Source organism: Dermacentor albipictus, chromosome 3 (assembly GCF_038994185.2).
Source record: "Dermacentor albipictus isolate Rhodes 1998 colony chromosome 3, USDA_Dalb.pri_finalv2, whole genome shotgun sequence".
NCBI lineage: Eukaryota > Metazoa > Arthropoda > Arachnida > Ixodida > Ixodidae > Dermacentor > Dermacentor albipictus.
In genome coordinates, this window is record NC_091823.1 from 97,221,208 (window position 1) to 97,233,998 (window position 12,791).

The 12,791-nt window shown below is 44.8% G+C and overlaps 1 long non-coding RNA gene across 3 annotated transcripts in view; it reads right to left on the reverse strand.

Moving 5' to 3' along the window:
- The window catches only part of LOC135901311 (uncharacterized), a 454,233-nt gene that overhangs the window by 376,396 nt on the left and 65,046 nt on the right, over positions 1-12,791 (reverse strand). For all 3 annotated transcript variants that reach the window (XR_010564089.1, XR_011512844.1, XR_011512843.1), the window contains exon 2: positions 4,920-5,034. This is a non-coding gene — a long non-coding RNA (uncharacterized lncRNA). The remainder of the gene's footprint in view (positions 1-4,919; positions 5,035-12,791) is intronic.

Genomic DNA, 12,791 nt, shown 5'->3' on the forward strand with positions numbered 1-12,791 from the left:
TTATGTTTTCCCCACACAGGCACGCAACTAATGAATAAGTGTACATACACGACATAATTGTACAAATATCAACCTGCTATATGCTCATTTATAAAAAAAAAGTACATGGACAGCACAGTTAAAGCGAGAAAATATTCTTTTAAAATGCAATATTCAAAGATTTCTCAATTTTCATGCCTTTGTTACCACCATAACAAGACATACCAAACAAATTATAGAGCATCAGATAGTGGGAGGAAGGAATGGAGGAATGATTGCAATAAAACAGTTAAAATTGGACGACTATCCAAATCTCGAGTTTCGTAAACTATAGAGACAGGCACTCTACAGGTGGAAAAAAATGTCATATTACGAAGATATTTTACAATAAGAAAGCCGTAGTTTATGTGCTTCTTGGATGCACGTTTCTCGTAGTGTGAAAATAACGGAAGACGAGAGTAAAAAATATATGTATATATATTTCCAATGGCTGCTTCTGTACACGGCATGAGCCATTTTGTTTGTTTCGTAAGAACTCGGTCTATGTTTCACCTCTTCAATTGTTAGTGTATGAAGGCACGTCAACATTGGACCTTATGATTCTGCAGGATTTGATCTTCTGATACTTCATTTAATGGAGAGTGAAGGATACGATTTATTTTATAAAATTATTCAGCGTCATTTTGAATAAAACATACGTGATATATAATCCATAATATACGTCTCATATTCCGGATTTCCTTGTTTTCATGGAGGGGAGACTACAAAACATATTCTACCAGGCACACTACCGTGGCTATGTGGTCATGGCATTTCACTGCTGATAAGGAGTTCGCGGGTGTGACGCTGACCGCGACGGCTGCATAGCGACAGGCGCGGAATGCAGAAACGGTTCTGCGTCGTGCCCTCGTTGCACCCAAGACTGCTATAGATCCGAATACGAAAGGGTTACGAAAACACAAAGCGACCACTTGCGAAAAGGTCCGCATCACGTACGCCTTTGAACGCCCTGGACCAGCTGCGGCAGCATAGCGTTTATTGGAAATCGATTTGCGCGCGACGCGTGGTGGCAATTCACCACCAGTTAACGATGCACGATTGTTCGCTTTGTGCTGTGCCAGTGCTATAGTGTGGGGTGCACCGCAGTCAAGTCATGCCAGCCATGTCTTGAAGATACGCCGTCCCCTTTCCCGCAAGTATTCCTGTGCACACTCGTTCTTGCCATCATTTTAGCCTGGCACTTTTTTTTTATAATAGAGATCTGGCTTCATTATTACCTATGAAAATGTTTCAGGATGCTTCCCTTCGGCTAGAAGTAAGAAGATTATGCGTTCACAGTGTGAGGGTCACAAAATTAATGGACCAAAATGCATAACAGTCCATAATACGGTCACGCTAAAGCGTGCACGGGGTGTCGACTTTATTTTCCATACACTACACAGAGTAGTGTTTTAAGCTTGTCTTGAGAAGCAAATATCAGCCTCCGTAATGTTCAATAACACGTATGTTGTAGGCCTGCCATTCGTTGTTATTCCATGGACCAGGAGGGCTTAGCTGCACTTTGCAATTGTGATGCTTGTACTTCTGTTTAAACGAAAGAACCGATTTGATTAATGCGCTGTTGTGCAGGTGCTCTCACGTGAAATTCGACGCAACAGGCCCTTACACCTTCTGTAAAATGTGGAAAAAAATGCTCGAATTTCGGAGCATGTTATTGAAAGTTGACATGGAACATGTTCGGGTGTATGAAATTAATAACGCCCTATTTATTTTATCCCACATTAGAATCCACTTGTAGGGAGGAAGAACAGCAGCCCTATCAAAGACGAAGGTGGGCAGCGTAGCTGGGCGCCAAGCATCTTGATTTTCGCCTAGTCGCAGGTGTGCCTCATGATGGAGCAAATATCATGCGTCTCTGAACCTTGAATCATGCAAATGACCTGCGGCGGGGCCTCTTACATGATGAAAAAAGCTGGTGCATACATCACATTTTACAGAGCTATCATGAGAACAGCGACACCTATTCCACTAATGGCCATACAAATATTTTTTTTGTCCTCAAGCATGCGGCGTTCCTTGCACGGAGTCCTGTACAGAAGTTTTTTTCGACAACCTAACAGTCACTTAAAGAAATGCTCATATTTTGCTATGTACTCGCGTCGCACATAGCCTAAAAAGATTGCATTACAGAAAATGTGGGCACAAAAGCAACGGGAAGAGCAACTCTCAAAGGCCATTTCTATTGTTCTTTTCGTCCCTATTTACTATGGTCTATATTAAAATGATTAGACCTTTGGGAACTCACTAATCTTTCTCTTATGTATGCTTCGTGAAAGTCGCAACAGCAGTACAGACGTGCCCTGCCCATGTAGCAATTGCCATTCGCCATTCTGTCTTCCTTGACGGTCATTTCCAGAAAGCCTAAATCGCATAATACTTGATCCTGATCATCTTGCTGCTCAATCTGCGCTCCTCTTTCTTTGCTACCGGTGTTCTGCGTCTGCACCTGCCTCCAATCACACATCCTTGATGGCAGCTGTAAGGTCGCTTAAGATTAACCAATTTTGACTTTAAAGCATTGAAAGGCTCATGAGCGAAATAAACCTGCTGCTGGCATGGGCAGCAGTGAAATGCACCTGCCGTGGTCGCTTAGTGACTATAGTGTTGGGCTGCTAAATACGGAGGTCGCGCGATCAAATTCAGGCCACGGCGACCACAGTTCGATGGGGGCGAAATTCGAAAACACCCGTGTACTTAGATTTAGGTGCGCGGTAAAGAACACCAGGTGCCCGAAATTTCCTGAGGCCCCCACTATGGCGTGGCTTATAATCAGACAGTGGTTCTGGCACGTAAAAACTTCCTAATTAATGTATTTAATTAGCAGCGAAATGGCACCCATTGCCATTATCTGCGACGCTACGGCACGGGCGCGCCTCCACGGAGCCGAGCGGGCGGTAGGGAACACCTGTTGCTGCGATAGCACCCCAGGTGTTGCATGAAGGACCGCTCGAAGGAACGCTCAGCGGCGTCAAACTGGACATAGTGCTTTCGCAGGCACAACTTGTGAGAAGTGCTTAGGTGTCCTCGGATTTTTATATATGTTCAGGCTATTGAAAATGTTGACATGTTGCCGTAGTCAGACAACTTGAATAGTCGTTACACTGTCGACTAAGTACGCAGCTCATTGTTGTGTTCTTGACAGATTGTTAGGCATATCGGAACAATTGCATCTTGCAGCGTGTTTTTGTAATCTTTTTTTTTGTTGAACCGCTTGGCTAACGTCAGCTGGGACACGTGAGGCACATATTATTATATACTTAATGTGACATTTGTATATAAAAATTTTCTTTCATGTGATGATAATGCACTAATTTTTGCTATCAGGGAGTATTTGCCATCCTGCATACTGAGTTACCTGGAGCGAAAGAATCGCGTGACGGCAGTCACAAGGGTTGCTGAATTTGCTAAGTGCGAACAGTAGTTAAGACCCCGCCTCCTGCATGTTATATCATGTTGAAATAATAATAAGATAATGCATTAGTAGCTTCTCTACCGGTTCTATCTCAAGCGCTGTGCCTTTGAAATGCTATCGGCAAATATGTTCTTTGCTTTCAATACAATTTCGCTCATGGACCAAGCTAGGTATTAAACAAAGCATTCGTCTCTTTCGCTTGAAGGGAGAATAATCGAAATCGACAACGAGATTAATTCTGGGACGGCGTTTCAGCTACACGGGGGGGAGGGGGGTGGGGTGACATGTCAGCGCGACGCAGCGTGCAAGGCAACTCCGGCATGGCAGAAGGAACAGAAGAGCAGTGGCAAAAGAGCAGTGCCCTGGCAACTACACCGTGGCGTCTCACCGTGCTGGTGCGATGAAGAGCGTCGTCAATGGCGTTGCAGGGGTCGCCCCTAGACGGAGCACAATATGAGAGCGACGGGAAACCTTCGGCATCGGGCAGCGCCAAGTGAAATGTTAGATAACGCTAGCTTGATGTTTAGTGCCGATACAATAACGTAGGAACAAGCAGGAACGCGTGTACTTACAGTGTGCGTGCTCACAAAGCTAGGGCCAGCTGCAGAATGCAGAACGCTGCCCCTGCTCCGCAGCTGAGTTGATTGGGCATAGCATTGACGGTGCGTCCTCTTCGCCTCTACATATTTTCGTAGTCAAACACACTCTGCCTGCTTGCAGATCGTCTGTGCTTCGTTCCATACATAGCAGTCAATGCTGTGGAAGCCAGGCAAGAAGTTTGGCCAAGAAAAGTTATCACTGTGCGCGTTACGTCCATGCCTCGCTGCGCGCCAACAGCGTTCGCTCGCGCCGGCATGCACGTTAGGCTCCTCGCGAAGGGTTGCAAATAGCGGGATCGAATCCCGGCCTCGGCGGCCGCATTTCGATGGGGGCGAAATGCGAAAACACCCGTGTACTTAGATTTAGGTGCACGTTAAAGAACCCCAGGTGGTCAAAATTTCCGGAGTCCCCCACTACGGCGTGCCTCATAATCAGAAAGTGGTTTTGGCACGTAAAACCCCATATATTATTATTATTAAGGGTTGCAAATAAAAAACTCGAAAAGAAGAGCGGAAATAAAAATGATATAAAATAACGCTTTAGCAGCCCTATACCACAGCGTGTTTGTTTATAAGGATTAAAACTTCTTTCATTGATTACTGAGCCTACATAAGAAACAGTTGCGCAATACTGCGGTCAAAAAAACATCGAACTGTATCCAAGTGCGAACAAAGCCACTGCAAGAAGTCTCTCTAGCCTTCACAGCGTTGAGTGCTATGTATGGAAAGGAGTAAAATCCTCCGCACATGATCCGTGCATGCTCCGTCAGCGGCGCAGCATGAAAACGGTGGTGGTGGTGAGGATGTTGCGAAGGCACCTCGAATGTCTGTGTATTTGATAACGTACTACAAGTATTCAATCGGCTTACCTCGTCCAACTTGTTCAGTGAACCTTAGTGGGCCATTTTCTGCCAGTCCATGCAGTTGAAGCGCCGAAATTTCTGGCGCCCTTGAAAACTTTTGCGAACCATGCCACTGCTCTGCCTGGGAATAGCAAATGCGCCGGCGCCAGTTAATATAGAAAACATTTAGATTGGGACCCCTAATATTGTTTTGCAATGTTTAATTGTCGGACTACAAGATTTAAAACAAAAGGCTTACGCTACGCTTAAAAATGTTATATTATTGTTTTCACGCACTGCAACTGACGAATGCGTAAGCGAAGACCATAACACCCGGCCAGAAATATTTTTGCGTTTCAATATTGTCATATACCCGCCGCGGTTGCTCAGTCGCTATGGTCATAGCGCGAAAACACCCGTGTACTTAAATTACGGGCATGTTAAAGAACTCCAGGTGTTTGTTAAAGAATTCCACGTCGTGCCTCATAATCAGAAAGTGGTTTTGGCACGCAAAGCCCCACAATTTAATTTAATTTAGTAATATCGCATCTACCTAGGTTACCGATGCGCGGACCGCAGCGGCAATGGCCACGGATAACACATGCCCGGCGCGACCTAATGCAAGCGCTATCGCCAGAGTACGCCATATAAAGTAGCATGTAAGTGCGTCATGGGGTTCTTATCTGGGAGATGCAGAAATAATGAAATCGCACAACGTGGTTCATCGGGCGTGATCTATCATATTGCTTGTACCCGTCTAATCTTTGTTCCCGAACTACCTGGCGTAAACTTCAGCGAAAATAACTGCGCATAGTGGTCTGCGGGTAGCCACCTGCTAAATCGAGGCTACACACGTTAATTAAAAATGTATCGCCACGTGCCGAGTAACACTAAAGAAATTTTCGTATCACTGGTTCTCCTGCGTTGCTTTATTCATAAAAGGCTTTGGCGACTACAAAGCAAGGGCCACTTAGCCGTTAGTTCATGCGCGTGTCTGGAAATAACCCGCATTTCGTTTTTCCTTCTCCTCTCGTCATCAAAACCATTTATTTCATAAAGTGACAAGAAAGGCGGTCAGTAGCCGATCTCCGTCTGAAGCACAAGTGGTCGATTTTCGCTTATTTCGCAATAGGGCCGGCACTTGGCGTGATACCGTTCCAGGAATTACCGAGAGTGCCACACGCGGGAAGCTCAGCCAAGCAATGGGATTGCACATCGGTGCTCGAACGCGCGAGTGATAGCAAAATTTTATGTTAAGCCTCAGTCAACTTTGTTGAAGGGACCGCTTTCAAATTTGTGGCATTGTACTTTACTTTGGGAAACGATAATGTTCTGATGAACCAAATTTGGCATTTTTAACATCGCACTGCAGCGTAACGCTGAAACCACACCTATTACATTCAGCTGAGTGGAAGCCTAAGATAAATTGATTAATTGGCTATTGTTTAGCTGAATAACTTATTGATTTGTTTCAACATGACCAAGCTATACAAGGGCTTGAGATAGCCCCCTTTTGAGAGTGCATTCTTGTCTTCTACTTCGCAAACGCATTAATGTGCTTCATCACAGACCTCATAAACACTAGTGCGTAATTTCGCACAAGCTTATGGAATATTACGCTGTTTTCAATAATCTACAATGTAAAACAACAATTTCCCCAAAAAGAACGCCACAAAATGTAGATGAAGTGCACAATGAATGTAAGAGAAACGACGTATATATCGAGCACTTGAGCAAATTTAGCTTCATTAGCAACTATTGAGGTCTGCTTTTATATATATTTGGGTGAATCGCTTCCGGCTCAATGAATACGCCATCAGACTAAACTATTACCGACCTTCATTCACGCGTTTCTTGTTCTTTTTTTTAGCGTGTCGACATATTTTGCCGCTCATAATCGAGCTTGAACTCGTAGGCAACTCGTTCAGACAACTGCCTCGCATCTGGAATATTTAATAAAATGAGACATCCACACAATCGTAGTAATTGCTACGAAGGCAACCCATACTGTTTCCTCGAAAGAAAAGCCTCGCAATTGAAGAAATATTCTTCCTGGCCCGGGACTAGAACACAGGACCACCGCCTTTCTGAGGCAGACGCTCTACCATCTGAGCTAACCAGGCGGCTAGCAGATGGTAGGGTGAAGTCGAACTTATCAATAGTTCGAAGCAAAGTAAACGTTTTTACGTAGTAGTTGTGGATGTCTCATTTTCACTTTTTTAATTAATTTTCTCCACCTTGAGAATTTCCACAGATCTATTACGTCAGAACTCATGTCTTTGTTTCTAGTTGTTGATAAAGGAATGAAAAAGCGGAGAAGGAAAGACAGGGAGGTTAACCAGCTTAGCTCAACCAGTTTGCTACCCTACACATGTAAGCGGGATGGGGGGGGTGGAAGATGGGGAGGAGAGAGAGAGCAGATAGCACAGCGCACACATTGTCAGTCACGGCACGTCACTCTTGCGTGGCAGGTGAACTCACTGTCACAGCCGCTTGTCCAACCGCGTCCATTCGTTGCCTTCAGTTGCGATGTCTTTTATCGGCGATATGGGAAAATCGTTTCAACTGGCAATGGTCCATTGTCAAGGTGCGCCAGAATGGACGCCAAGGAGTGTATCTGAACATTATATTCAGGACAGCCGCACAGAATGTGTTCTAGCGTCTCCTCGCAAAGACAGGTATTTCAGAGAGCGTTGTCGGCCATTCCAATGCGAAATGAGTGAGATTTCATGAATGCCACCCCTAGTCATAACAATAAAGCAGAGTGGCCTATCTTCAGCGGAGTCCAGTTGGCATAGACAGATGCATCAAAGAGGGCAGGTGGTATTGACTATTGCCCCGTTTTATCTGGCTGCTTGGTGTGCACCATAGAGAGAGCGTGATCTCCTGTGCAAGCACTCGAAGTTTGCTGGCTGCGTCGGACCGTGAAAGTAGTATGGCCTCTTCCTGTGCGTCTTCAAGAGCTGCCCGAGCGGCATTATCGACGTCTTCGTTTCCTATGATGCCGCAGCGACTTGGCAGCCATTGAAGCGTCACCTGGTGTCCCTTTCTCATGTGATGTATGGAGCAAGCATCTAATATGGAATACGAGCTGTTCGAATGGCCCGCGACGCAGAGCTGTTAGCAAAGATTGTAGGGCTACCTTTGAGTCACTGAAGATTGACTGTTGTCGAGGTGGTTCCCGATTGAGTAAACAAAGTACAGCGCGAAGAGCAGCCAGTTCCGCAGATGTCGATGTCGTTGGGTGGTCAGTCCTAAAGCTGATGGTAAAAGCTCCTGCTGGGACAACCACAGCACCGGACGAACAGTGTACGTTTGTGGAACCATCAGCATAAATACGTACACTGTCCGCGTACATCTCGTGTAGAAGAAGCATAGACAGTAGTTTCAGCACAAGCGACGAGAGCTCAGACTTTTTCCCTATTCCTGGTACACTGAGATGTGCTGTGGGAATGATAAGGCACCAAGGGGGTATCGATGGTTGAGATGCAGCGGTGAAGCCCGAGAGAAGTTTGTCGTTGTACTTCACGATAGTTTTAGAGAATGATGCTTGGTGCCTGTCTGATGGTAGTGTTGCAAGGTGGTAATAGGGGGCACGTGCACAATGTCTGATGTGCGTTCTCAGGGCTTCCACCATAATGTGAGTACGCATTGGATGCTTCCGAGCAATCACAAGAGTTGCCTCTGTTGACGTGCATCTGGGCAAACCAAGGCAAACTCTGAGTGTTTGAGCTTACACTGCCTGTAGAACACGAATATTTGTCTTGCAGTTGTTCTTCATTACAGGTAGACTTTATCTTAAAAACCCGAGAGAGCGAGCTCTGTAGAGTTTCAGCATTGCGTCTACTGACATCCACCATGTCTTTCCTGTCAAGTATTTAGACAACTGGGAAGCTTTTCTCTGGCGCCGTTTCATGTAGGCCATGTGCGGGACCAAACAGAGCTCTCGGTCAATAATTACGCCAAGAACTCTGTGGGTTCTGACATAGGAAATGGTCCCCCCATTGATTAAGATGACATAAGGCATCATTGGTTTGCGAGTAAATGCCACTAGTGGCACATTTTTCTGGTGGTATGCTGAGACTTTGCTTACCCAAGTAGCTCACTGTCAAAGTTGCCGCTCTTTGAAGCCGTGCACTTATTTGAGGACGTGTGACTGCCAAAGTACAGACACAGATGTCCACTGCGTATATTGAAATTTTGATGGTAGTTGGCAAGTATTCAGCAAGTGCAACAAGAGCGAGGTTGGTTAGCGTCGGGCTGTGAGCACCGCCTTGAGGAACGCCCCTGCTGGTATAGCGTCGCATTGTTGGGACATCGTCAGTTAACACATAGAATGATCTTGCAGATAGGTGACTTGCAATTCACAAAAAGACTCGATCACCTAGACCAACCGTAGCAAGAGCGTCGAGAATGGCCTCATGTAATACGTTAGCGTATGCCCCTTTCACATCTAAGAATAAAGCTGCAGATAAACGCTTACGGGACCTTGCTGGACATATGAAACGAGATCAACTACATTGTCGATGGAAGAGCGGTCACGTCGGAAAGCAGCCATGGAATTCGGATAAATCTTGTAGTGTCCAAGGTACCACTCCAGGCGGCCAAGGATCATCCGTTCCAATATCTTTCCTACACAGCTAGACAGCGCTATTGGGCGGTAAGAGGTGAGCTCTAGTGGGGATTTGCCCGGCTTCAAGAGTGGCACCAGGTGGTTTACTTTAAAATCGTCAGGAAGATTTCCCTCCTGCCATGAGGAGTTGTAAAGACTCAACAGTTCTATCAGTGCGGATTCTCCGAGATAGCACAAGGCTCGGTATGACATACCATCTGGACCCGGAGATGAAGAGCGCCTGCAGAGAGCTAGTGCCGCCTTGAGCTCCTCCATTGTAAAAGGAAGGTCCATGTTGGTAAAGGTGGGTTGGGCTTATTAGATCTTTATGTGCGGCAAATAGTGTCTAGGTTTCTTCTTCTTTTGCGATAATTCGCATCCTATAATTCGGTCATTCATGCAAGTCACACTTGTTAATGCGTCACTAATTTAGTTGTTTCTTCCAATGTTTGTTCGCGATTATGCTTGTGGCAGTTCATGCAAGAAGTTTACTTGGCAGTTCGTTTCCTGACAGTGCGGTTCTACACTGAATATTTGTATGCAGGGTTGCGCAAAATGTTATAGAAACATTTACTGTCCATGCTATTTCTGCCTCCATTTTACTAATTACTATACATTAAATGACCTGGCCACGACGTACTAAAGCGAGTTCGTAAAATCTATACATCCTCTTGCTGCAAAACATTGGTTTATGAACTTCATAGTGGAACCACACCGGTAAAAACATATCTACAGAACAAAGGCATGTTTCTCTCTTCTGTTAACTGTCGCCTTTGTGATGTGTCAGAGACAATTGAACATTGTTTTTTAGCTCCACCGACGCCATCCTATTTTGGTATGGCCTCCAACGTACTTAAAAAGAAAGACTGAGATTAAGGCTCATACTGTGCGATACCTGCTGCTGACCTCTAATAATAATGCACCTTTCGATATGTTTTTCTAATGGGAATGCACAGTTTGTGGAATACGCTAATGATGGACCGACAGGCCGAAACGACTGTACCTGCAAGGGTACACTTCAGCCAGATGACAGTGCACCTAATACGTGTTTCTGATGGACTTGATATACAGCCGGACTGGTAACTCATTTTGGTGAGGTGCCTATCCTTACCAAACTTCTAAAGTGAAACCAATGTTTCCACCCACAGTATGAACGCTGCCTTTTCTGTGTATGGCTTTCATTGTGCCCTTCATTCTGTGACTGCACAACTGGCGAATGTTGGGCTCAATGTTACTGTAAAATATACCATGAAAGAAAAAAAAGCCGCCTGGTTAGCTCAGATCGCAAAGCGGCTGCCCCGCAAAGGTGCTCCCGGGTTCAAGTTCCGCATTAGGACGAATTTTTCTTCAACTTTGAAGCTTTTCTTTAATTATACTATTCCCTGCAGTGTTCTAGTTTTTGGATTTTAATATATGCTTGCACAAGCACTCAGACCATAGGGTTGTTCCGCTGCAAGTTAAATAAACACAATTATTTGATTATTAGTATTGTTATTTGTACCATTTTCTTTCTTTTTTGTTTTAAAGCGTTGTGAAATAGTGTAGTCGAGGTACCCTTTGCTTAAATCTTTACACACCATCTGGGTCTTGGGAGGATGGCGAAGTTCTGCGAGAAATGGGGGTGAGGGCGACGTCGATGGCGTCGACTTCTGGTAGCCCAAGCGCCGTTATAAGCTCGGTTAATGCGGCCGCTTAGCTGCTGTATTGACTCCGTCAGCTGGTCCTCAATTATGTGGTGCCATTTAGGTAGTGTCCTAAGTATAGATTTACGTATGTGTTCACCACCTGGACCACAACGGATTGTGTGGGGTGTATTTGGGCTTCCCCCGCATTTGGGACGCCGTCTTTTTGGCTATGTAATAGAACATGTTTCGTGTATGTAGTATTGCATTTGGGCGTGTCGCCATGTGTCAGCGGCCTTGCGCGTTGTGTAGCGTGGCGCAGCTGGGAGACTGGTTTCTTCTTTACACGAGTGCTGGCACGAATTAAAAACAAAAACAAAAGCAAGAACTTTTTTTTATCTCTCTTCAAAGGAACTAGTCTATAAGGAAACAAAAGGAAACATTTGGAAGATATTAAAAATTATAACAGCGCACTTTAGCAAATAAACCGTGTTCACACGTGTGGCTTATTGCCACTGTAGATATGGTCAACGTTCGTTACAGGAGAATAAGAGAGCCCAGAGATATTAAGACATAAAACTAGACGCCGAAAAAAAAAGTGAAAGCCTTCCACATGCCGTGGTAGGCTTTCACTTTCACAAGGGAACAAGGTAGCAACTTTCTTATTTCTATTTCTTGGGTCATTTTTCTTTTTCCTGAGTTTCTAGTGTATCACCATTTTTCTCAACGGCGATTATTATTTCGTGTTCAAATAAGGCGCATCCATTTTCTTAATATTCCTTGTGATTACACCACAATGAAAAGAGTGCACAGAACACCCGTCGGGAGTGCCACCAATTTTGTTTTCAATGATAGCTTTGGAATCGCAAAATGCATTGTTTGTTGCGTTTACATTTTCATTAGGATACACAGATCAGCATAAGTAAATCATATACAAATGCTGCAACTTCTCCGAGACATCGATCGATAAAACTTTTTTTTACATAAAGAAAACTGCATTTCGGCAAGTTTTGATAGCCAAAACGGCACCAGGAAGTATGAAAATGCGTCCATTGAAAATTATAACCGCGGAGAGCTTATTGAAGCCGAAAACGAAGGACAGCGTAACTTAAGGTGATCAAAAGCACCACTGCTCACAGAAATGCTTTACTTCTATTGCACTACTACTGACAGTAGTAAGTATGTGTTTCTCTTTATCTGGTCTCCGGTTGCTTTGCGCCGGCTTAATTCCAACTGCTCTTTCCACTCCAACTTCCCGAAGTGGTGCCAACTGGGTCAAGGTAGCTCTTTGCTTGCATGAATGAGAAGGAGTAACGTTAACAAACATTTATTGAAGGAACATAAACATAGCGACAAAGCCGGAATGACTATGGCATAATATGGAAGCAACCCGAATGTCTTACGTTGTCGTTCCACGTAGGTGACGAACAGATTTTCTATGCAACGAATCGTACCTGCCCGTGATGTTTCAGCGCTTTAGATGGTGGAAAGTTCCCGGAGAAGCCGGCAAATCTACTGTCCCTCGACACATCTCGTCGTTTGTCGCAAAACGAGCTTTTGCGGTGCAAGGGAGCCGTGTACTCGGCCAAAGTCCCAAAATAGCAAAGTTTATTTGGTGAAAGTATGCCTAAAGATCTGAATTCATGAACAATTGGGGCAGTGTAA